This window comes from Schistocerca serialis, chromosome 2 (genome assembly GCF_023864345.2).
Source record: "Schistocerca serialis cubense isolate TAMUIC-IGC-003099 chromosome 2, iqSchSeri2.2, whole genome shotgun sequence".
Taxonomy (NCBI): Eukaryota; Metazoa; Arthropoda; class Insecta; order Orthoptera; family Acrididae; genus Schistocerca; species Schistocerca serialis.
Window position 1 is genome coordinate 1,084,923,495 of NC_064639.1, and position 27,985 is coordinate 1,084,951,479.

At 39.3% G+C, this 27,985-nt stretch overlaps 1 long non-coding RNA gene across 1 annotated transcript in view; it reads left to right on the forward strand.

Moving 5' to 3' along the window:
• LOC126456700 (uncharacterized) overlaps positions 1-15,965 on the forward strand; it is a 447,971-nt gene extending 432,006 nt beyond the window's left edge. Inside the window, exon 7 of the long non-coding RNA XR_007585378.1 lies at positions 15,783-15,965. This is a non-coding gene — a long non-coding RNA (uncharacterized LOC126456700). The remainder of the gene's footprint in view (positions 1-15,782) is intronic.
• Positions 15,966-27,985: the final 12,020 nt, after the last annotated feature.

Below are 27,985 nucleotides of genomic sequence, written 5' to 3' on the forward strand. Positions count from 1 at the left end.
CATGTTCACTGCTTTCGTCTGCCAAGAGATGAAAGAAAGGAAGATTGGGGTTTAAACGTCCCGTCGACATCGAGGTCATTAGAGGTGGAGCGCAAGCTAGGAATGTTTCAAGGATGGGTAACGAGATCGGCCGTGCCATTCCAATGGAACCATCCCGGCATTGGCCTGAGTGATTTTTGGAACTCACCGAACACCTAAATTTTGGATGCTCTGACGCGGATTTAAATCGATGTACTCACAAATGTGAGTCCACAGTGTTAACCACTGCTAACCTCTGCGCTACATCTCTCGTTCCAACAGATGAGAGTGACTTTTGGAAGTAACACTGCACTCGATACCCCTTGCTGAGAGGCCTGAAAATCCCATGAGCCGGGCATCTAAATCCGACATGGAAAATGAAAAATCATAATTGTGTTCCAGGTACGCGTTTAACCTCCTGTTCCTATTCGCCTTAAGAAACAAGCACTTCGTCGAAACAGCAGCGACACAGCGAAATATCCTAACATGGCTATGTGACCAAAAACAGACCAATAATCAAGTGGAGCAGGATACGAATTCCTGTCTGGTCTTCTATCCTAACGTTTTTATGGGAACATAAGTATTACAGACACTCTCACCAAGCACAACAATAACCCGAATTAAGTTACGTTCTCCCAAGAACAACACAAAGACAATATTCCTAACAAATCAGATGAGGAGGCTGTAGCAGTTTGTGAACATGGAGAGGACGGTTTCACTGATCGTGTCTTTCGAGAAGTAGCGCCTAAAGCTTTAAATACTGTGGAGTCCTTACAGTCAAGGGCCCTGCGTATATCAGCCAGACGTTAACAGCTTCACAAAACCAACCCATGTGAGAAACGTAAAGGGAATGTTACTTATAATGTAGAAATGAAACATGACTTGTTAAAAGAGCGTAATTCCACTGACTCTGCTTTTGAGAAAACTTAGAAAAAAAATGTTTACCATCTGGTTCACTTGTTTGATTCAATTCAGACATTTATTCTTGGACATTTTTATTACAAAACTTCTCATTTCAAAACCCAATTGAGACATATTTAAGAGGTTTATAGTGCATGAACATAACTGTATTTAACAATTCTGCTGTAAAAATTCTGCAAAAATTATTATTGTTTATGGTATTGTTATTCTCAACTAAAATCATATTTTTTGATCTAAAAGCATTTTTTTCCAAACTCAATAGTGGCTTAATGTATTCATATAAAACAGTTCATCTCGTATGTTTTTCGAGGTATCTAACAATATTACAGAAGTAATATTATTTAAAACTTTTAGAATATCCAAACACATAATAAACCAAACATAAAGTGTGATTTTTAATCCATACGAAGTCAGTCATTTCACAATTACAGATTTAACAACTTTCAGTCTTCTCCAGTAATGTCATTTGCTCCAGCCATGTCGCTCCAGTTAACAACCGCTTGGCAGAAAATCTCTTCTTGTGATCCATGGTAAATGTATACGATAGTACTTGCTGAATATCCACTGCTCTCTTGGTTTTGATGGCGACACTGCCTTCTGGATATGCTAAGGTGTTATGGAAAGGAACACCATTCATATAGTTAGGCTGTCAAAGCTTAAATGCGTGACATACATGGCAGTGTACGCAAGATGAAGTCATTACACAGCCTTTCAGACATGAAGAGAACTTCAACTCTACGTATTCGAAGGCTTAAATGTAACTTCTTCAGATCAGGGCGGAGAATGTTTCATTGTTTCCACTAATATAGTGTTGCTTTCTTACAGTATTGTGGCCACCGATTATTAACACTCAATAGATCAGGTATTAAAATCAATATATCACACGATTCGATCATTTTCACGTTATCTTCCATCTGTTTATGTACTGTTGTCGTTCACACGAGTTTGTGTTGTTATGTTAGTTGAAATTAAGATGCCATTCCTCAAACGTTCCTCTTTTACCTTCTGTTGTTTCATTAATAATTTCATCCAATTCAGCCATCTTAAAACTGTCAATAATCATGAGTAATAAAAAACAAGATGCCGCAGCTTCTTGTCTATTATCTTTGTGGTCAGAGATTAGTCTATTATTTCTATGTGTAATCGCTTTCATTCTGTTCACACACAGAGTTCAATGTTTAGAGGACTTAAATGCAGGACTTAAGTTCTACTGAAAGTACATTAGAAGACTGAGGCCTGCTTGGCACAAAATCTTTGTGTTTGGTCAAGGCCAGGTAGGAGTAAACTCCATTTAACACTAATTTATGTATTTATGTGTCATACTCCCAACAACACAACGTCAGTTAAGAAAAGGTAAAACTGGACAATCATGGTTCAAACACAAACATTAAGCTGTTAAGATTAGTTTTAAATGTGTTGTATTAAGACCAAATAAAACTGTATTTGGATTCAGTTTGTGACGTAAACAAACTTAATATCTTATTTTATAAAACATAATTGCTCACTAGGCTTGGAAAACTTCGAACAATGTCGCGTCCCCGAGCGGAGTGGGACATGTTGCTATGTTAGAAGGGAGCTTAGCTCAGTCTTACCTGCTGCTGAGCTGCCATTCGTGGGCAGCTGCTTGAAGACCACTGACTTGGACGATCTACTAAAGCGGCAGCGTTTCAAAGATAAAGGACTCGGTGAAGGAAACCAGGTTCTGTCCTCAAGAACTACAAGTACAAGTAAGAATAGGATGATGCCTCTGGCACTAACTAGCCTAGCGCCATACGACTGCCTCAGGTTCTACCTCCGTAGCTCGCTACTGCGCCTGTGGACTCATCCTAAGTTCGATGGTTCAAATGGTTCAAATGGCTCTGAGCACTATGGGACTCAACTGCTGAGGTCATTAGTCCCCTAGAACTTAGAACTAGTTAAACCTAACTAACCTAATGACATCACAAACATCCATGCCCGAGGCAGGATTCGAACCTGCGACCGTAGTGGTCTTGCGGTTCCAGACTGCAGCGCCTTTAACCGCACGGCCACTTCGGCCAGCCCTAAGTTCGACAGACGGGGCCTAGTGACATGGAGACCAGCGGGCATGTGCCGCCTGCTTCGACCTTAGATACTAGTAGACTGGCCTAGCTGTGCAGAAGCTATAGGGCTGGTGTGGCTCCAACATAAACCATGTGACTGTTGGCAAAACGTGGCCATCCTATGTTTGTATCGTATTTTACCCACATTTCTCAATTGACTGCCAAAAGCTTACAACAAAAATTACTTTTTTATTTGCGAAAAATTATGTCACAACTACATTTGACGTGGATTTGTTCACAGTACCATTTATAAAATCTAGCAAATACATCGAACGCGGGACGAAATTACTATAAACTATCAATTAAAGTAAAATGACGTTAAAATTCTTTTAAACAGTAAGAGTGGGCTAGTGTCAAATCTTTAAATATTGGATTCTCCGCGTTTTGAGCTCTAGTCACTTACAAAAGAAAATGGGACATGGGAATTATGTCAACTATAGGTGCCAAAATTGTCGGCTTTAGGAGCAGGCCCATTTTAGAGTATCAATTTTAGGTGCACTTCAAAGCTTCAGTTCCTACTATTTTTACAAAAGTTTAAACTATCAGCTTAAAAAAATTATATTTTAGATGAAAGGTGAGACTTTGAAGTTTCAGAAAATCACTTTGGAGCCTACATTTATTTAATAGTATTAGAAGGTAGAAAAAAATTCTCTTCATGTGTCGACTAGAGGTGCCCTTACCCTATTATAATCTCACTTATATATACAAAAAGGCGCGTATGTGCAGATGGCTTAAAGTTTTTCCGTTTCAGGGCCTGTATCCAAAGCTGCCTTCGGTTTTAATCCTTAGGGAACCTATGAGTAGGAACGAGGAACAGTTATACTTACTTCTGTAACCTAGTTATCACAGATACTTTCCAAAATGTAATATGAGTCTGACTTTACACGCATCACTTTCAACACTTTAATTTACGTGATACTCTATTTCAAGTGTAAAAAACATATAAAAGTCACTTCAGCAGATTTCAATAAACGCATCTGCACTATCATAGAAACACACGTGAAATGTAATGCCATTTCCCCCGACAAAACGCTGAGTACAGCCATAACCGCAACACGAAACAACCACGTTTTGCCAACATTCACGTGACGTTAGCCCAGAGATGTTGGAACCACGAAAATGACGTCAGGGCCAGTCTATTATATTTATGGTCGAAGGCCGGCTGGCACTTCTTCCGAGAAGGCGGCGACGCTGCTGCTAACAGAGTAACTGAGCACTCACTGAGAGATGGTGCTTTTGGGCCCTCTTATTTATACGGCGCTCCCCCTGGCCTGTCGTCCCTCGGAAGATTACTACGGCCTTGCTCGTGTTGTCTCTCTGCACCCAGGAGTCGGCCCGCAGTTTCTCTCACTTATACAATACGACTGCGTACCCGGGCTCGCTGCTGGTGCTCAATCGAGACTTCAGAATATTTTAAACTGACCAGCTCGAGTGTTAGTTAAATATCAATTAAACCTATTGAGGTTTACGACAGCACTTTAAGGATACCCAATGATCGTCTATTTCATAAGAGTCCGAAATTATTTAGGTAGAGTACAGGGTGTTTAAAAGAGATTAATCCGATTTCACAAGACTGTATCTTCTATGTGACTGAAGATATGAGTAAGGCATAATCGTATAAAGTTTTATTGTCGGATTGACAATCCACCTACACAAGGGACTACCTTTCACATACGTACAAACATGACATTGCAGTACTTCTTATGTTTACTTTTCGGATTAAAACTTTCATTCGCCTTTCACAAACATTCAGTGTGCCCTGCACCGTACATACGACTAATTCGTTCCATACTTTTGCGAGTACATTTGCAGTTACTGCAACTGTTGCTGGTGCTGTTGCCACGCGGTGTCACAATTCCGCTACGGTCGCAGGTTCGAATCTTGCCTCGGGCATGGATGTGTGTGACGTCCTTAGGTTAGTTAGGTTTAAGTAGTTCTAAGTTATAGGGGACTGATGACCTCAGAAGTTAAGTCCTATAGTGCTCAGAGCCCTTTGAACCTTTTCTTTTGTGACAATTCAACCTATGTTGCTGAAAGGTGTGGCACGTAGACTGAATTCTTCACATTACTCCTCTCAGACAAAGGCGGCATATGAGGTCAATGGTGAATGCGAGATCTATGGATGGCTTGAGGTCGATGTATCGTTGAGACAACTCAGTTGTTAGTAATAGCTCTTGCGTGCAGGTATCACTGAGGTGCTGTTCCATCACACTGAAAAACACAATTTTCGGCATGTTTTCGCAATTTTGAGAAAATCAAAATACATCCAGATACTTGATTCCTACAGCAGTCCAAGTGGCAGCAAATGGACTCTACCGGTTATCACGTGAGCTGGCAACTCGTTATTGGTGCCAAACTAAAACAAAGGTGTGCAGTGATTTAAAGTGCGTAGATAACTTCCCAAGTAAACAAAAACACACCGTTACCGTCACCATACACTTCAAATGTAAATAGGAAACCACTTAACGAATGTGAAAGCAGTGAATGTTACGATCTAAATAGTCCTAATGGTCATAACAAACTCAGTAAAAATGCAGAGACATTTTTTCTAGAAGTACACAGGAAAAGGAGAGGAAACGTATCCTTTTTTAATGAAACAGGAATCTACATGAGTACTGAAGGGGGGGAAAAAGCGAAACTGGGGCTGAAGAACACAAACACTCGTACTAAACTACACTGCAAACTACGGAACAGAATCGAAACTTAGTGCTCCAGAATTCTACAGCAACTGAAAATGCTAATTATACCACCTAAGTGCACGAGACGAACAGGGAATGCTGTATGGCGAAAAAAAGGCATAGTTATATCTGAGCAGTGTCAAAAGAAGTGAAACTCCTGAAAATGTCATTAGCTTCTAGCAAACTGCCTTTCCTAACGATTACAACTTTACGAATGAAAAGCTTGAAACAAAGCGACGGAATAACAATTTCAAAGTTAGTGTTGGCTTTGAGCTAAAGCAGAAAACAATGGATACGTTATTTGGCCGAAAACTATTGTGATACAGCGTTTTTGTTCCACAGAATGGCCAATATTCTGGTAGAATAGGCTACTCAATAACAAACAGGGGCCAAGAGCAACTTACAGTAAAGTGATCATAAATAGCTCAGAATGTCACTCCCATATTTTATAAACTGTGCACGTACAGTGTCTTAGAAACAAAATTGATGTATTACCATTCTCAATAGAAGACGTGCAGCTAGATTCGTTGTACCTGCTTGAACACTGGTTATCAGCGCAAAAAGCTGAATACCACAGCTGCACTGAATATCTAAATTTGGTAAGTGTGTGATACAGAATAACTGCTTCCTTAGTTGGAGTTTCTATACAGGGTGGTTAGAAACAGTCTGAATAGCTTTTAAGGGACTCGCAGAGGAGGGTGTGCAGAGAAATAATTTTTAACAATCAAATTCGATACGCACCGCCGTTTCACTGTTATGCAGCACTGAATTAAGCCAATCAGATCGTCGCAGCCTGCCAGAGGCAGTGTCACCAAATGTGTTCTGTGTTTGATTTCCTCAAACCGAACAAACGTAGCTTTTGCTCACCTAGCTTATTTTTGTCACTTCCATAAAAGGCAACTTGTAATAGGTGGTGAGCATTTCAAGAAGTGTAACTTACGGACCAACAAATGGCTGTGCATTACCGCAGTTTAGCCCGTGTAAGTGCTTCAGTTTGTGAGTACAACGACCTAATTCCCTAACTTGTATGCCAAATAACTTGGGAACAGCGCAACGTATCGAATTCTTTTTAACATGTATTGCTTATTACAACCTCCGCTACAACATCCTTATAGAGATTTCAGACCGTCGGCTGCTTGAGAGTTACTAGATCGTAATGTAATTGTCTCAGTATACTATTTGCCAAATGGCAACTTTGAAAATTTTCTCACCCAGATGGAGTCTTGGCTGTGCTACTTAATGCGCTTGAAATCAAAAGCTGCATTGCCTGGTGATTTCAAACCATACTAACGAGAGAGAATTTATGAATTTAGTAGCCAGTTGTGGCCTGTTTTAGCTGATGATCTGCCAAGCAGAGTTGATACCTGCTGTGACGCTGTGATCACAAATCTAAGTACCTGAGATAGTGAGATGACTGTTGTTGAACCAATGATCTCCGACCACAGAGCTCTAGTTATTTAACTCCATACAAAAACAGTTAATAATAAACCAGCTCTTCCCTGGCATTCTAATTACGTATTCATAAAAGGGATTTTTAAATAAGGAAGCATTAAGTGTTTTTCAAACAGCATTATTTGCAATAAAATGACAACCTCGATTATAGGAAATAGCAGCACCTGATACGTTTAAAGAGTTCTTCCAGATGATCGAAAGAAAATTTGGCTATTTCTATCCCTAGAAGATCCATAAATGTCCTGAGAGCAAGTCACAACTCAGAAAGAACGTAGCGAAAGGAAAAATGTGGTATACAAGGGACATTAAAAAAAAGGATTGTACTGCTATTACGTGATAATTTCAAAGCAGCAGCTTACCATAGTCTAAGAGAAATGCTTTACAGTAAATATTTACACACAAAAATAATTTGTGTATAGGAAGTACAAGAAACCAGGAAGAAGAGAGGTGCTAGGTTAACTGAAGGAGGTCACAACCTATGCGACGCAGCCTGCAACCTCGTCACTGAAATAGAAAGAAACATATCTCTTCCTTAAGTTTGTGCATTTAATATCACTTAAACGACAAAAGGCGCGGCATGTTGAAACAGAAGAAAGTACCAAAAACATTAAATAATAAAAGTTTTGAGATCTTACAGGCCTTCTGATTGTCAGTATATATGTGGGATGCCCACTACTGCCCTCGAGAAACTTCATCTATGAAATTCCTATGGAGTGTTTATTAACGGCTGATGGCTGCTGTATTTAGCTTGTGTGTCGATGTTTTGACTGCGTGAGTAAAGTCTGTTTTAGACCTGTTCTAGACCTGACACCACCACCTAAATATTCACTCCCTTAGTAGATTGCTATAGAGATTCAGCCTTGCAGCTCTTGTGACTTCTCTCAGGGTCCTGCTATGATGTGCCGTGTTCTTCCTCACCATCGAACTTCTTCCAGTTAAGTCTTACATTGTCACAATCTCACACAAACGGTTAGACGTTACGTGGAAACTTAATATTCCCAAAACCAATTAATAATTGCTGTCTCAAAGACATCTCGTTAACATTCTGTGAATACTGTGTAACAGCGATAGCTCATGTACATCATGATCGTCTTCCTCGGTGCCGCAGGTCTTCCATGGTACCAGGGCTCCTTCATTCCTCCTTGCTCCACGGAGATTACAGACTCTCTCCAGATGGTAGAAATGGTTCAAATGGCTCTAAGCACTATGGGACTTAACATCTGAGGTCATCAGTCCCCTAGACTTAGAACTCCTTAAACCTAAGGACATCACACACATCCATGCCCGAGGCAGGATTCGAACCTGCGACCGTAGCAGCAGCGCGGTTCCGGACTGAAGCGCCTGCAACCGCTCGGCCACAACGGCCGGCCCAGCTGGTAGACTCCGCACCCGCTGAGTAATACTTTCCCACAGTATGTGACCCGATATTTATAAATTAATTGCGGTCACGCACATCTTTACTCTGAGCTTTATATTTGACCTATGTGATACATGCCTTTGAATGAGTGGCATGGATGATTACAGCTCAAACACGAACTATGGTAATTAATAAGTTTCCCAGACTTTATGAAGCTTGCACGGACAGTGCCATTTCATAAAAAGTGTGACGCAGTCATGGTGGCAAGCTTCAGACCAATTTCAGTAATTCCACTCTTCGCTATAGTTCGTGTCTGCACTGAAAGACCAAATGACAAATTATTTCGAAATTAATAAACTCCTGACAGATGCACAGCATTTTGTTGTTGTTGGGAAAGTCAGTTCTACAACTGCTGCCGCACTAAATCTAGTTACTAGGATAAGCACAGTTGCGAAGGAAAAGAGTCCATAATTTATGACACTTAGCGAAATTAATAAGGCGTTTGACGGCAATCCTCGTAAGGTCCTTCTAAACAAGCACAGTCGATATGGAGTTGGTGCCAACACACTGGAAACCCCCAAATCTTACCCGCAAAAGAGAGGGCATTTTTGTATCAGACCAAAGAGCACGATCATGAGAACGAAGTACAGCGTGCCACATGGATCGCTAATGGACCCCTAGTGTTCCTAGATTTTGTAAGTGATGTTGAAGCTCTTATGGGCAGTTCTTGCAGTCTGCAGATAACACAACTTTGCACACGAAAGACATTAACACTATTAACGCCCAAGAAGGAGGACGTCTTTTGTTTCATATAATAAAGAAATGATGTGCTTTAAACAAACCGACAACCGATGAAGAAAACACGCAAAAATTTGCATTTAGCCTCAGTGACAAAGGATACCTGAGCAGTGAAGGGGCTGTGGAACTTAAGTGTTTCATGGTAGACAGCAAACTCACATGCTGCGAACGTGTTCCATATGCGACTGACAACCTCTGACGAGTCAAATACCTCTCGCAAAAACTGAAACACGTGATAAATGATCAGAATCTGCAAATGGTATATTCTTCACTGTTTCTAGCTATATTAGATATGACTCATTACTATGGGGTCATTCTGCAGGTTGACAGGAAGTGCTGTTACTCAAAGAGACAAGCAACAATGGTCATACCATTACGCAGTAAACTGGAATCCTACAAACCCATGATCACGCGTCTAGGATTATGACCAGTTTCAGTCATAATGTCTTCAACTGTCTGATGTAGATGTACGTGAATGGTAATTATGAAATTTTCAGCAACAGAAGTGATATTTACACGTATAACACGCGCAGTAAGGAAAATATAGACATGCCGAGCTGTCGAATGTCGGTGAAAGGGACGGCTTTTAAAAAGAGGCTGATAAAATGTTCAGTCACCTACAAACGGAAATGAAACTCATGGAAACGGTGAAACGTGTTGCACAGTCTGCGCCAAAATCGACTGTACGTCTTAGTGAATTTTGCAACAGGAAAACAGCAAGCTGGACTGTCTAAATAATGCACTACTGTACGAAATTAGTTACTATTTTAGCAAACACGCACTAGTGAAAAAAATGGTCTCTTTTTATATTATACTGTACTTACACTAATTTGTTATTCAGTCATTGGATCTAGATGCTTGTGTGCAGTCTAATGTTTGTAATACTGATGCAGTTCCTTCAGTCGTGACTGGTGACAGGTACTGCTACGGTAATAAGGCAATGTTTCAGTTTCGTTTCAGTTTAGTTTTAGTTATTTCATGTTCCGTACATCATTTTCCCGATTATTTTATCGGTATGATGTGGAACAAGTCAGATTACAAGATATATATACACACATGAATAGTCCTAATATTAATATTACCGAAATTTTTTATTCCACACATGCAACGACATTTAGAGGTACAATTATTTTTTATTTTTTTATTTATTTTTTTACCATTTCTGAAACAGAAACTCGTCCATGGAGTAGAAGGAGTTGTCCAAAAGAAATGATTGTAAGCTAGATTTAAAACTTGATCTGCTACCTGCCAGACACTTTATGTTGTTGGGCAAATGATCAAAGATTTTTGTTGCTGAATAATGTACTCCTTTTTGAGCAACTGACAACTTCAATAACGGATAGGAAAGGTCATTTTCCCCTCTAGTGTTGTATGTATGAACATCACTGTTCATCGCGAATTGAGATGGATTATTTGTAACGAATTTCATTAGAAACTCCTTGAAAAGGTGCCTACATGACGTCCTTGGCTGGACACCACTAATTGTTCTCACTGCTCTCTTTTGTGCAATCAATACTTTATGTCTAATTAGTGAGTTACCCCAGAAAACTATTCCATAAGACATTATTGAGTGGAAATAAGCAAAGTACGTTAGGAGGTTGATCTGTTTATTACCAAGACTAGCGATTATACGAAGAGCGAAAGAAGCTGAACTTAGTTATCTGAGAAGCTCAGTAATATGCTTCTTCCAGTTCAAGTTGTCATCAGTGTGAACACCCAAAAATTTGGAGAACTCTACCCTGTTAACTGAGCCTTGTTCATATGCTACATCAATTGTCGTGACTCTATTCGGTGTACAGAACTGGATGTAGTGAGTCTTTTCAAAATTAAGGGAGAGTCCATTTCTTGAGAACCACTTAATAATTCTTTCAAAGACATCCTTAACAATATCTTCTGCTGCTTTTTCTGGAATCGGATTTATTATAACACTCGTTTCATCTGCAAAATGTACTAGTTCCGTTTGCTGACCGTTCAGTGGGAGGTCATTCACATTAATAAGGAACAGCAGAGGACTCAAAATTGAACCCTATGCGAGTTCCTGTGTGATAACTCCCCATTCACTAGAATTTTCCACCCTCCCAACATTATTTGTGCTAGAATGAGATTTCGCAGGAGAGCTTCTGTAAAGTTTGGAAGGTAGGAGACGAGGTACTGGCAGAAGTAAAGCTGTGAGTACCGGACGTGAGTCGTGCTTCGGTAGCTCAGATGGTAGAGCACTTGCCCGCGAAAGGCAAAGGTCCCGAGTTCGAGTCTCGGTCGGACACACAGTTTTAATCTGCCAGGAAGTTTCATTATTTGTGTTATTCAGCTCTACTTTAGAAGCTTAAGTTAAAATTCACCTGAAATTTCTGTCTTCATTGATGTAGAAGGTATAGGCTCGAGAAATTAGACGAATGTTTTTGAAACACAGTGTTAGATTCAGAGTTTTGATTCCGTTGAAATGAACATTTCTGCACATTAAGTGCAAATCAGTGTGCTTTAGTATTACGAAAACCACCCCACCCATGTGGGGTAACACATCAAGAATTTATGGCATAGATAAAAATAGCTATGAACTATTTTAAGCGTATGACAACTTGATTCACTCCACGGAAACACAACCGATTTCTTTCCCCTTCCTAGTGTAACAAAATTTATAGTTCTTCCAGTGAAGACCCCGGCGGTAAATCAGTTTCGATCTCTCTTACAGTTTCATTAGCCAGCGTGCTTACCCTTCTGTTCGTAGAACGCGTGGTAATTCAAATGTGCTGAAATTAACTCCAGCTCTATACAGCTTTTAAGCTCTTCAGTAAGGACAAGTGAAAAACAATGAAACTTCGTCAACAACCAGAAAACCAAAAGAATATGACTGGAGTCCCATAAAGCGCGTGCGTATGTGTGTGTGTGTGGGGGGGGGGGGGAGGGAGGGGGGGAGAGCACGTCTTGCTACTGTGATCTGTCTAATTTCCTGTCGTTGATGTAGATCAATGGTCTGTCAGTAAACACGGTACGCGAATCACCAAGTTTCATTTTTACGAATGACACAAGCCTGCTGTGGGACATTTGGAATGTAGAGTAAATGCTTAGCAAATAATATAGTCTGTGCTTCAGTAGTTAAGTCCCATTCTATATGCCAGAGGCCTAGGGTTTGATACTCTCTGCCATTTATCACTTATTCCAACTCTGGGAATGTTCATTCGTTTGAAAAATACCATGTTGCATCGTGCGTGAACTCACTCATAAACTGTGGCTTCCTCTGCAGCTGGCTGGGAAAGTCAGTGCAAACGTCACAGAAAGGAAAAGGCGTGCAACTCTCAATAGCTTTACGTAAAGCACTGTTGTTTTGAAACCAACCTTAGGGCTCACGACCGCTTACATTTTTTAGTAGGTTGTAACATTACGACGTAATTTACATAGAACAGATTTTTGTTATGTGCAATAGAATACAGTAGTGACAGTTACTGATTTAAAAAAAGAACAAAAAAGGAAAGAAACATTATCAGTGAGGTCGAAAATTATAAAAGTTAGAACTGAAGACATGTGAGGAGCTTTCTCGATAGTATCACATCCTTGTACAGAAACAGACTTCAGCTGTTTCCATCACTGAATTTTGTGGAAGCTCATTTGCTTTTTGGGTAACTCAGAGTGTTCTCAAAGATTATTCTCTTTGCCTAGAAGAAGGCGATGGTGACAGTCACGGGGGTGAGTTGAGGCACTTGCATTGTTCTGGTGTGTTTCAATTGTAACTCTACGTCCCGTCTGCATACACTCCCTCGTGGGATTTATAGTTAATAACACGAACTCATTCAATAGGAGATGCAATATTCATAGTGAGAACAATAGACAGGAAAATAAATTTTACTCAGATGATAATTATTTCAGCCAGCAACAAAACAGCGTGCGCTTTTAAACGGGTCAAGTTTTCTATAGGCTTCTAGCACGACTGAAAAATGTGAATGATATTTTCAAATTTAAGGTTAAGAGATCCTTACAGCTTCACTTGTTTATTACGCTTTGCGAGTCCTCACAGTAGTTTAGAGCCTTTCCCTTCTTATTCATACAAACCATCATCTTTTCATTTTTTGTTTTATTTTTTTATTATTATTTTTGTTAGGTTTCTGTACGAAGTGACATGTCGTATGACAGAGTCACTTTGGTTCAGATGGCCTCAGTGGACCAAAGATTAACTAAATACAATAAATAAATGAAAAATAAAAGTGTCATAACCACAAAAAGTATTGATATCGATAAAAAAATTACTGTCGTAGAAGTTGATTCTTCTGGCAGTGGCAACTTTCTTTTTTTTTTAAGTGTAAACATTGTCATCACTGTTACGGAACTGGCGCAGATGCAGCTTCGACACGCCAGTTTCCGCTTCCTGTTGCTGGACGAGATATCCTCCGCTGCGTGCCACGAGGTTGGGGCCACCTGGCCGTGCTGCCACTGCTGAAAAGTGCTCGGCCCTTATCGGAAAGCGCGCCAAAACTTTTTCGGCGCGACTCTGTGTGCGCGCACAGGAAGCGGGCGACACCGGCCAAAACAAAAAGCGGCCGTGACGCGTGGCGCGCATGCGCAGCTCGCTATCTGCCCGAGCGTGGCGTCGCGGCGCTCTCTTTGTGACTGGAAACCAATCACGAGGGGGAGGGGAAGAGCGCGTGACGTCATCGCATTGTCAGGCTGTGAAAACAACATGCGCGCCCCGTACGTCGCCCTCCCCTCATCACGTCCGCTGCCGCCCCTATCCCGCCCCCACCACGGGCCCTGGCGTTGCGCGCGACTGCCGACGGCTCGCACACCCCCTTCACTACAAGCACTCGCTTTACTTTTTTTGGTTTTTATTATTGACAGTTCAAAGGGCTCCCGTAAGCTCGCGCGGTATTCACGTACCTGATTGCCTAATAACATTTTGCCCGTGTTAACCCCACCCTGATGCCCAAAATTCCCTCCCTCCGCCCGCCAACCTGCTCTCTCTCTCTCTCTCTTTCTCTCTCTCTCTCTCTCGCCCACATACCCCCACCCACACTTCGCTTTCACCCGTCTATAATACTACCGATATGGCGGCCATATTAAGTTAATCGGAATAAATAAACAAACGAGTGTTGGAAGTAATTACTGGGATGAAACAATCGCTACAAGATGTGTGTACTCTTCTCATTGTGACAAGGTTGAAAGATTCGACAGCGCCATAGAATGTCACTGTGCTACGTGGACAGGACTGCCTGCAAAACGCTCCGTAATGGGACACCAGCCGGCGCCCTCCAAAAAGGCGGTCCGCCGAGATCTGACGGCCGTATTATGAGGCCAGATAACTAATGAACGATCGCTCTCTTTTATTTGCACTACCTTCAAATTTCGACGATCGTACGCTTTTTTTTCCAGGAACTATGTAAATAGCCAGTACTTGACTGGCCGCATTCATCGAAATTTCCTTGTCGAAATGATGAGCAAACATCGCATGTACTGGAAACTGAAAAATATTTTTATGAAAAAAGCATAAATAATAACGGTACGTGCCGAGAGACGAGAAGGACCACATCCATACAGTGAAAAATCATTAGTTTCTTGACACAAAAATTCCTTTCCATTTCATCAAATCTACTACTAAAACTGTTGTATTTTCCTTGTGGTGCAGCTACTCGAAATACTTGTAACAAAGAAGCACCAACAGTATATCAATATAGATGTATGTTTGTCGACACCATCAAGAGTACTAAACTGTATCAAACTTAATCCCAATCATCTCAGCTTTTATGCCATAGTGCATTTTAAATCTTTCAGTGAATGCTAATACGTTGTAGTGATGGACAACTGAAAAACTGAACGTCTGATATCTTAAATCAACAAGTTTCACAAGACACAGGTTCCTTACAAAAACAACGAATGAATTTTACTTTCAGTCACAATAAAACAGGCCAACCATCTATTGTAATACTCATCTTTGCCTTGAGATTCCTTTCATAAAACTTTCCATTAGCGAAACACACATAAGAAGCAAATGTCATATCGATAACAGTAGACATATTTCAGATCCTTGATGTTCCATATCAAATGGGTAAAAATATACTGGCTGGGATATGGTGTCTTTGGTGTGCTACATATTATTTTTCTATGTTGTTTATGATGTGTCATTAATAAGATACTCATAAATTATTTATATTTCAGTATCTTTTATTTTCTTAATATACTGTCGATTTTTTTACATATTACATAAACTTCGTATTTTTCTAATCGGGAAGATACTTAGTTGTTCATTTATAAATACAATTAGGTATTATGGATGAAACTTACACTAACATAACATAGCATAATATTCTACAATATTGTAGAATTACTATTCTACAAAATAGCTGAATGTTACACCAGTGTTGTGTGTGTATGAGATAGTCTACCAAGAACTGACAGAACAATCAATCAAGGCAATATCACTAGGCACATCACTAATTAATTGCATAAAATTTGTTTTATGTAATACTAAAAGAAATACTTCTTTCATTACAGGTTCAAGAATTGCTACATGTGAAAAACATAAAACCAATGTTCTAATGCTGCATCTGTCCTGAAGAGGAAAGCACGAGACCTAAAACCTCAACGTTTTAATGCAGCATTTTTTTTTGTCGTAATAGCAGCGTTTATTTGTGTATTGATCCAACTGGTATACTGACAGTTTGTAGCCAAACAGAGAATCAGATGAATGTAAATTTCCAAATCGCATTTCAAAAATTGTATGATATCTTTTACATTCCTATAAATTAACCCAGTTTCAAATTTGATAAAAAATAACCCACACACATCGGTATTGACAAGAGTCATAACACAGTTTATTAATGTACGTAATACTCAAATGGATTTGAGATCTCAGGCCAAACGTTTGAATATTAAATAACTTTTTTCTTTTGTGCCCATTAATTTAGAATTCACTAAACTAAAGATGAGATTATTTATTCAAAACTTACTGAGTATTCTCGAGCAAAGTTCCTGAGAAAAAATTTGTACCCAAAAGCAACTTGATTTTTGAAAGGCTGTAATAGGAATGGAATGTGATTTTATTTTAAGTATAATTAACAACCACTTCAGTGAACACATACACGTTTGTTACTATTAATCTTTTTTTATTGTTTTTTGTAGATAGTAGCATCAACATATATAATAATGTTAATTCAAAGAATCCTTTTTATATTTAACTGAATAATCATGAGATGATACTCTTTATATTGCAATGCACAGGTTGGTGGAATAAAACTCTACAGACTACATATAATGAAAGCTCTGAAATCAAATATAAGAAAAAAAGAATATCTGAAGTAGCAAGTAGGTGTACTTATTCTTCATCTTTTTTCTCTTACCTTGACTTTTGCTCAGAAAAACATGAAATGTTGCCAAGCAACAAATATTATTTCTGGAATTCAGTAAATAACTTTTTTTTGAGAATATTTTTGTCTACATGAGATATTTTTGCAGGTTAAAAACAGTATGCGTTTTGGCAGCGGAAGATTATTTATATATTAGTGAGGTCCCCAGTATACTGACGAATTCAGATTTCAGTAAAATACTAATAGCTGCCGAAAATCTGGTGCAGTCACATAATTGCATCACACAACTGACAAATTCACAAATAAAACGATACTTCAAACAGACTTGTTGAATCTTTTCCTTTTTCTTTTTTTTTTCTCTCTTGTAAGTCCCCCAACAAACAAAATCTGACTAAAGCCATTAAAGCTAATGGCACACTTGTAATCAATAAATTGAAAGTAGATAATATAGTCGATTATGTAAGCTAAAAAGGGATAAATGCAGTAGAACACTCAGAGAATTTTCTGTCCACAAGTAAACAGAAAATAACGTAGTACAAGTGATTGACATCAAAATATTAATGGACTCTGGTCCTAAGAAGCCTACTACATATTTCATCATACATTTATGACTTCTTACACTTCAGTGATTGAAGAGGTAGTTCAGTTATGTCCTTCTTCATCTCTTGTACTTCCATGTGACATAACTGTCTCCTATCACCAGATTTTCAAGGTCCAGCATACTTAACTGTAACATCGTCATTTTTTGGAAAGAACTGGTCGTGGATCTACAAATTAAGTGATAATCACAGTTAGTTGACATATCCTGCTGAAAAAACGTGCTGCACATTATTATGTAACCAGTGAGTACATCATTTAAGTAACACAATATACTCACATTGCTCAATCCGTTTAGACAAGAAACGTTCTGCACAATTACGGGTGTGCATGGTTCAAATGGCTCTGAGCACTATGGGACTTAACTTCTGAGGTTATCTGTCCCCTAGAACTTAGAACTAATTAAACCTAACTAACCTAAGGACATCACACACATCCATGCTCGAGGCAGGATTCGAACCTGCGACCGTAGCGGTCGCGCTGTTCCATACTGTAGTGCTAAGAACCGCTCCGCCACCCTGGCCGGCACGGGTGTGTATGGGAACGGAACAGAGAGCATGACCTAGTTGGCATTTTCTGTAATCTTGCCAGTGTCTTAGATTTCATAAAACATAAAATTCTTCTGTAGAAACTAAAACTGTATGCAATTAAAAGATTCTCCTCGTATCTTAACAACAGAAAACAGAGTGTTTCATTAACAAATGATGCAACTGTGAATAAGAGTAAGTTCACAGTGGAGAAACATTAAAAGTGGTATCGTATAAGGATCAGTGCTTGACCCATTCCTATTCATTTGTCTAAGACACTAAGGAGCTCTTCAAAAACTATAGTGTTAGCTGATGACACTAGTATGCTAACAAAGGGCCGAAACACATGTAACCCACATATGCCCAGGAGAGTAATGGAAGAGGCTTGTAACTGTTTCACAGGAAACAACTTAAACCTTAGTGTCTCCTCTTACAGAATTCGAAATAAATAATAATTACTTGCAGGTACACGAGTTAGAGGTCAAAAGCCACAAACCAAATGATAATCTGTGTGTGTGAAATTTCTAGGAATACAGATGGATAAAAAACTGTTTTCGTACTGTAAAAGGAAAGTTAACCAGAAGCTTAGTTTTATTGATTTGCACTTTTCACTCTCACTGTATTGATCTACAGGCAGAAGTATTAGCAAGCTTTGCATTCTTTTACTTCATACTGTCCCATATAATAATCTTTTGCAGTATTTCAACTATTATCAAGAGTATTTATTATACCGAAGTAAGAATACTGTAGAGTAAGTCCGGAAGAGTCGGACCACTAGGTGAGACGAACAAGTAGCATATTTCACAAATGCGCCGCTAGAGAGCAGCCACCGTTATTTGTGAGGAAGCTCTCTTGTGGGCAGAAATGTTCCAAAGGTGTTGCAGTTATTATCGCGTTTGTTTTGAAAGAAAATCACATTCTCTGTTCTGGTAAGCTGAAAAGTTTTATCGTGTAGTTACATAGTTTTAGTATTTACGCTTAGTTTGACTAATATTGATGTAGTTCTTTTTACTGCGAGCTTTACAAATGTGTAGGCATGAAACTAACCTAAAATTGCCATCGAGTTCGCTTCCTCTAGATAAAAGTCGCAGTTGTCCTTCTCTCCCAGACAATCAGAGGAGATAGACAAGCGATAATTGGGAGATATGAACCACTCGTTTTAACGAGGGAGAGATGGAGTGTAGTTAAATTTAGCTTCAAGACATGTGGAATAATCTCACTGAAGATGGCTGCAATCCCACACTATGCTTATTTGTCGGAAGATATGTCTGTGTCAATAAATGGAAGCGTAGAATCTCACACCACTTCAACGCTCATCAAAAGACCTTTTTTGATCCCAAGCACATCTTAAGAGCAGAGTTATCTGCACGAGTCAAATTCCTTCAATGACAAAACTTTAGACTCAGCTCCTACTAAACAAACAGGCAAAACTTTTGGAAGAAATGTCATCCGTTTTTTCTATTGATAAAACTATGAATTTTAGGAAGACGGCATCAACCGTTCCAAATGACTAATCTCTACTGAAAATATTGAAACTGTAACGAAAAAGAGGGAATTAGAAGAAAGAAAACAGAAAAGGGCACAAAAAGATAACCAAAGGAAAATACTAGCGAAAATGAAAACAGACTGAAGAAGCTAAAAAGGAAAAAATACTACAACTAGCTCAGTGTGTTCATCTGATACAGACATTGTGGAGGACTGTAAAAATAACTTTGATGAATGGGACGTAGATAAGTGTGTAGGGTATTTTGAAACCTTTTACGAAACTAATAACAATGACAATTACAATCAGTGAGTTTACCATTCATGATGGTCAAATGACTGTTGTTCAACATTTGGCAATAAGTGTAATGGCTGTGGCGAGAGAAAGATAGGTTAATGCTTGAACAAGGCAACTCATCAGAAAAACCAATGTTAAGTCAAGCTTTATAATAAACTGATAACTTTGTTTTGGACTCAGCTATTTAATAGTATAATTACAACATATTCCAATTAAAATATAAATTTTAATTGACTCTTTTCTTCATGGTTAGCCATTATTAACACCCTTGTCCATTTCACCCACACACCTATGGATGAGATGGTCAGCTCAAGTATGTTTTCATTTTATCGTATCTCTTGCATTTTAAGTGGTAGTGCCTCGATAACATATTGTAATTAAGTTTATATGACAATCTATATTAACACCTTGCCAGAAGACAAAAAAACGTCGAAAAATACACAAATTTTATGCTGGAGAAGAAAAACTTGTCCATCTGTCCAGAACGTATCCCATTATGTTAACAATCGAATATTAAGCAGAAACCTGGGAACACCTGGAAATTTTTACACACACAAGCCAATATTTATACTCCCAAATGATATTCGCTGTTAATAATGCGGGTAAATTTAGGGTTAATCGTATAATTCACAACTAAAATCCTAAATGTATTAATTATTTTCGTATAGACATACCTCCCTGTCTAGGATTCAGCACAGAGTTTTATAATCTGATGCAAAATGCTATAACAGGTAGCTAATAGATATTGTAAAGGAAACTGAAAATCACCAACTGTTCAATATCAAAGTAAATTACTACCTTAAATGCTACGCTTTCCGTAATTTATTGCTATATTTGATCTCAAAACAAAACTTGACTTCTTCAGTATAAACCAATAGGAAGCATACTGCCCGATAGGAAGCGTACTGCGTAAAGTTTTTAAGTGCTTTTTTTCAAGTGTTATATAAAAATAGCAGTTGAATAGAATTATAAGAGGGACAGTGACTTTCTTCAAATTACTTATTTTTTCTCCAAATTTACATATACCTTACATATTTAAAGTAATCCAGAAGTAATTTTCATAATTATCAGTATGAGTAGAGTAGCATTAGTCATAATTTATTTTAGTGTGCTTTATAGTTGAAGGCTACAGCAGCTGCTTATGCTTCATAATTTATAATTACTCTGTCCCCATATCCCTGAAAGCCCTCGTGCATTTTGGGATTAACGGAACACAGTGAATGGATGAGTGCATCACTTGAACTTCTGCTAAGATTTTCTGGAAACATCAGACAAAAGGACTTGCTGCATACGCCCCTAAGCAAACGTGCTCCTTCCGATGCACAGTAAACTCAAAAATAGAGGAAGTTGTTAGATATGACAAGGTCATCGAAAAGGTAGTGACGACGTTGGATGCGTATCAGGTCGAACGCATATGTGACATCGAGCTTAAACAAAGAAGAGCAGCAACATGTGTCACAGGCACTTTCCCTAAAGGGTAAGTATAACAGAAAAATCTATTTTGTCAAATTGGTAAATTTTAAGAATCTCATTGCAGAATGGTATGTGCGAATATTGTTTCCAGCCACTTACGTATCACTACAGTTTGGACGTTGAAGATAAAAATTGGGATAAGAACACAGTTATAAAGAGATTCTTCTTCCCCTGCTCCATCTATCAGCGCAACGAGAAGGTACTCGAACAAAAGTTACAGCAGTTAAGCACTTTTGTTGCCTTTCGCAGTGGGTAGATACAGTTCCTTGGTAAGTTTCAAAATAAGGTGCCTCATATCTAAATGCCATTCTTGTTTCACTCGAAAATAGACAGGGAGAAAAACTATTGTCTATATGCCCCTTTACGAGTCCTAATTTCTCTTATCTTCATGGTCCTTACGCGAAATGTATATTGTCGCCTGTAGACCTCAAATGCCGGTTCTTCAAATCTTCTCAATAATCTTTCACGAAAAGAATGTCGTCATCCTTGCAGCAATTCCCATCTGAGTGCACGAAGCATCTCCGTAATGCTCGCGTGTTGATCGAACGAATCGGTATCAAATCTAGCAGCCCACCACTTGATTGGTTCCATGTATTCCTGTAATGTTACGTCGTAGGGGTCCCAAACACTCGATCAGTAGTCGAGGATGGGTAGCACTAGTGCTCTATACACGGTCTCCTCCACAGATGAACGATACTTTACTAAAATTCTCCCAATATACCGAGGTCGACCATTCGCCTTCAGTACTACCGTCCTTTGCTCGTTCCATTTCGCTTTGCAGTGTTAAGCTTAGATACTGGCGATGTTAAGTAGCGTACTACTAATGCTGTATTCGAAGACTAGAATTGTTTTTCCTACTCATGTCCATTATCTTACATTTTTCCACATTTAGAGCAAGGTGCCAATCATTACACCAACTAGAAATAAAGCTAGACACAGGGCTTTCTGTACAGCTTGTTCAGCACATTATAGATAAATCCTGGTCCAGTTCTTAGTTTGAGACAGGGGTCAGTTTCATTCCTCTGGTGGTTAGTTACCGAGTGAAGTGGCTCAATGATTAAATGTACACGCTACACGCACTCAGGAGGAATGGAGTTCATATCTATTTGTCGTCATCCCAATTTCAGAATTCCGTGCTTTACTCAACCTGCTTTACCCATTTACTTACATGGATTAAATGTATTTGCAGTTGGTATTATGAACAAACATCAGTTGCGTAAGGGAATGACAAAGAAAAGTTGTGCCGGTGCGGGTCTCGAACCCGGATTTCCCGCTTTACGCGAAAAGGCTCTTCAACCGCTTTGGCTATCCGTGCACAAATCACGGCCAGACTGAAACTTTCGTATGTCGTCGTTCTTGCGTCACAAATGTGTACTCGTACACACATTACGTAAATCCTGCACAGAGGAGGACATTTTAATTGAAAGTCACTGCCTGGTATCGGGGAATAAATACATATTGCAGTGATTTTGTAGTTAATAAGAGCGATGCAATGTTCCTTCGGATATGCATGCAATCGAGGAAAAAAACTGCATGTGTGGGTGGACATGGTCTCCAAGAACAGATACGTACTTCTGTTGATTCATTGTGACTTCCGGAATGAGGAGGTCGCCCCCGAATGCCATTAAAAAATTCACCATCCTCTCGGCTTGGACTCTTTCGGTGATTGTTGAAGGGTGGTTACATTCAGACCGACCGAGCACGAAACGTGAACAGTGCAAAACCGCTCCAGTCGGAGCACAAGAAAGGAAAATATGCGCCTGTTTAAAGGTCTCTGACTGAAAAGTGGGGAACTAAGTTATCTCACTCTACCTTCTTTAGGACATTTGTCTCCTTCGCTCTGTCTATGCCACGACCACTGTCTACCATCTTCCAGTATTTATCACTTTTCATTTTCTTTCAACTGTCACTCTCTAATACTCTCACAGCGTAGAAAAGCGCAAATATGTTCGCGTGGCAAAATCTTGAGTAAATTTTTAAAGGTTCTAAATAAATAAATGTCGTGTGATTAGGACCTCCCGTCGGGTAGACCGTTCGCCGGGTGCAAGTCTTTCGATTTGACGCCACTTCGGCGACTTGCGCGTCAGTGGGAATGAAATAATTATGATTAGGACAACACAGCACCTAGTCCCTGAGCGGAGAAAATCTCCGACCCAGCCGAGAATCGAACCCGGGCCCTAAGGATTGACATTCTGTCGCGCTGACCACTCAGCTACCGGGAGCTGAATTACGATAGAAAGAGTCAGCAAGTACCGCACATTTCAGTCACTTTAAAACAAGGGCGTATTCTATTTTTTATGCTCCGATACGAACATTTCTCCACTGGGTCACTCCTTTTGCCCGTTGCAGCGAGGCATGTCACTCATAGGAAAATAATGTTATGTTCAGTAAAATTTTGATTGATAGTTTACGTATGTGAAGTAGAAATACCGCAAAACTAATTTTACACCTAACATCAAATTTTACGTGCATATTTTACGTGTACAAATGCGGTAAGTGTTGAACATCTGTATCTCGGAAACGAATAAGGATTTCAACAAAGTTTTCAAGTCATTTCGAGATCAGGATCTTAGGAATACACAGTAAAAATTTCACACATTTTCTGCGCACAACTGTCTTGAAATCCATCGCTCAGGCTTGGAACCAAAAAATTAGCAAAATTCGCCATTTGGCTTTCCATAAAGAACCGCCCATGAACTAATAAAGATTTTTCAAAACGGGAAGATGACACTTCTAGCTGAAAGTCTAGAGGATATACCGTTAAAATCCGAGCAGTTTACTGTGGTTGTTTATTATTTACATTTCGCCTCATTCCGTATTTTATGTACGATTTTACGTATACAAATACGGTAATTTTGAATCTCTGTATCTCGGAAACAGATAAAGATATCAAGAGAATTTTCGAGGCTGTTCCAGATCGTGATTTTGGGAATATATCGTAAAAATTTCAGCCATTTGCTTTTCATAACTGGCTCCGTTCTAGTACGAAGAAGAGATAAAAAAAATTATTTGTGGAGAGGGACTTTCTAAGGAATCACCCATGAGTTAATAGTGCCTCCATAAGCCCCTTAACGCCTACGATAGATCACATCTAACGCGAAAAGAACCTATAAACTTGTTCCATTTGACCAAGCAGAAGGAAGTGTGTGATATTCCAAAATTTGACCCTGTACTGTAGGACATTTACAGTAAGGCGGTCCTTCTGTTGCGTATTGCAGATGGTCCCTGGCCCAAGGTGTCACCAGTATACCCCATGGTACGAGCCCCGGAAGAGTCCTGTGTGTTCGCGTGGCGGATTGAAATGTTTTAGGTAGCGCTTGGTGTTGCACGCTTATCGGTTTAGCTGAAAAAATCCACCTGTCGACACTCAGTGAGCGTCCAGCCGCGTTACTGGCGTGCTAATTCCAGCCTTAGTTGCTGGTGAGCAGCAGTCAGCGTGGGTTTAGGAGCAAGACGAAACAATGTTTTCTGAGTGGTCGTTGAAGAGACACTGTTGGTAGCCCCTTGTTTTATCTGGGCGGTCAGTTGCTCAACAGTTACACGACTATTCGCCCGTACACATCTCCTCAACCGTCCATCACCCCTGTCATCTATAGCCCTTGGATCAGTTGCTCAGCGCGGGTTTTGGGTAGCACCATTTTGCCATGCACGGTGTACTTTAACCACAGCGACAAGCGGACGGTTTACAAACCTAGCCGTTTGGAAATGCTGTCATCCTTGTCCAGAAAGACAATGATCGTGCCCTTTCGAACGTCAGATACTTCAAAATCGTTCCTTTAATACGTTCTCGATGAATGCTTTCGTTCGGAAACTACTCGCAGTCAGTAACTATGATAAGCACCTTCAGAAATTAATCCTAGGTCTTGTTCTTAAAATATAAATATCCGGCACAAAATAAGTTACGTCCGACCCAGAAACAAAATATTGTTAGGATTTTGTAACTGCCGAAGGGGATCCAATCCAAACCACCGCCCCAAACAAAAAATTAAATTATTGGTGACACATACAGCATTTCTGTTTGCATAGGTGACAGTAACCGGTTTTTTATGCCTGTTCTATGTTTGCAGATAATTAACAAACGTGCACAATAGCACAGTAACATTGTGAATGGCTGCAGATTACATGCGCAACCAACGTTCTACTCTTTCCGCTACAGGACAAAAACGTGATGCCCTCCGTGACCAAAGCGAAGTAATTTTTACATCTGTTTTGTCGTGTTCAGTTACATCACACTCGCTGAAATGAAAGTGATGGGGAAAACGCTTGAAGAAAAAACCACATTGTTAGTCACATCTGCTCTAATCAATTTAAGTCGTATTTAATTTCTTACGTCAGAGATACACCAACGTCTTTTGGTACGCAAACGGCAGTATACGCTATCAGAAAGTTTCCAAATTCCGCGCGTAATGACGGTATTTTCTCGAGGCTCATGCCCCGGTTTCTATTGATAACTCACAGAGGGTGTCAAGTGATTTGCTGTTACTGAGCAAATTGCTTGATTATTTGTACATTATACGTGAACTACGGTGCGCCTTAAGAGGATGGTGGAGGCACCATTTACTTCATGGGCGGACCCCGAGAAAAACCGTTTTATCACCATTTTTTTGGTCGTCAGCAGCGAATGTCTAAATAAGAAACAGCAGCAAATTTCTCAAGTTTTAACGGCATATTTCCCAATCATTTATCTAGAAGTACTATCTTCCCTGTTGCCAAAAATCTTTATCCGTTAACGAGAAACACGCAAAAAACATGATTTTCTGGTATCAAAACGGGCAGCAAATTCCAAGATGGCGATGCGCAGCAAACGGCTGAAGTTTTTACGATATATTCCTAAGATTCCGATCTCGACCAGCTTCAAATGTTTGCTTGAGAACTTTGTCCGTTTCCGAGCACAGAGATTCCAAAATTACCCTACTTGTACACGTAAAGTACGCACGTAGTCGGAAGGGTTCTGGGAACCACATGTTGTAATAATGGGGCACAAGCGAAATTTAATTAGTCTGTAATATTAGATCGAAACAGGAAGCTACACTTACGGAGAACTATGCAGCATTTGACAAGTAGGAAAAAATGTTTAAGTCTGTCTTCAGAATATATTTAATTCTCGGAGTATATCTTAGTGCAATTATAATGCTTTACTTCTGCAGAATCAGTTAAATATAAGTGGTTATTTTTTATGTGATAATATCCAGAGGAACATACTTCTCTCTTTTAAAGAAGTACAGTGTCACGATAACCAATTTTGCAGTCTATGTTGAATTATCAAGTTTTCTCCTAATTCGTCTTCACTGAAAACCACTGTGTTACATTCCTTCGTAAAGAGGAATCATTTGGCAATATGCCAGTTATTCCTAATTTATGTCATCGTCTTACCACATTTGCATCGAGTCTCGAAGGGTACCTACAAAACCAAGGCGTTTGTCTCCAATAACTCACCAACTTCGATATAATTTTTCTTTCTAACAGAACGAGCAAGCTAGTACAGATCATATGAATGATTCACTGTTATTTAATTGCAGTTTATTTTATTTTATTTTTTTCCGCGGCCATACCACAATCAACAGCTCACTCCATACGACTAATCATGAATTTATATTCATTAATATCCTGATTTTAATTTATTGCCAGAAACAAAGAACTGCAACTAAAGTGAAAATTTCACTTTTGTCTTCCTGATGGTCTGGATCTAAATAGACTAGCTCTCAATTTGGAAGTAGTTGTACTGTTCATCTGCGATCCCGTGCTACAATCTGATTTCTACCTCAGTCCTGTTGTTTACTTATGAAGGGCAGTCAAATGGAAATCCAACACCCGCCACAACGGAACCACGGAACGCTTCCATTCAAAAGTAATCACCACGTACTTTAAGATACTTATCCCACTGGGAGACGAGATATTCAGTTACTGTTTCACGGAACGCAGTTGGCCGCAGACGTAACCCCAGCTACAACCACTCTTGCTCCACCTGGTCTGACTCAAACCAAAGTCCTCGAATGTGTTTCCACAGGTCGCCAAAGATATGAAAATCTCTTGTGGTATATCCAGGCTGCATGGAGGATGCTGCAGTGTTTCCCAACCAAACTGCTGAAGCCTAATTTTATTTATTTATTTATTTCATTCGTGTTCTGCAGACCCATTAGCGATAAATCGCTTGGGTGTAGAACGTGTCATTTACATAGATTTGAGATATTTGTTTATAATAATAGGTTGTACAACGAATAATATATTACATATAAAAATGTTTACAAGAATTGTTTTTTGTAAAAAGTTGCAAATTAGATTGAACAGACTTACAATAGATCAAAATCAATTCACATATTCTCATACATAAATTCGTCCAGTGAGTAAATGGTTTTACTTAGAAGATATTGTTTAACTTGATCTTTAAAAGTAGGTGGATCAGTAACTGACATTTTTATTGCCTGAGGGAGAGCATTAAATATTTTTATGCAAGAGTAGAGCACTCCTTTTTGTACCATACTTAGATTTTTTGTTCAAGATGTAGATCATTTTTTACCCTAGTGTCATAGTTATGATACATGCTGTTCATTTCAAAAAGGGAATGGTTTTTACACAAGAAACACATGAGAGAGAAAATGTACTGAGATACTGTTCTGAGTATTCTCAGCTCTTGGAAGAGTTTCATGCAAGAATGTCTATAATTGACACCATACAGAATCCTAATGACTCTTTTCTGGGCTATGAGGATTTTGTTTGCCTTGGGCTGGTTTCCCCAGAATATAATTACATAGGCCATCAGGGCATGAAAATAACCAAAATAGGCAGCTTTCTACGTATTTATGTCACTGAAAGAAGCAATTGCACGAGCTTAGTTTTTTATATAGGTAAGGATTGTGTAAGGACCATTTTAGATTGCTATTAACAAGTAGACCCAGGAACTTTGTTGATTCCACTCTTGCTAAATTCTCGTCATTGTATTTAACATTAATCTCACCTTCGATATTTTGGATTCTATGGAATTGAATCAATGAGTTTTTTTTTTAATTTAGTGAT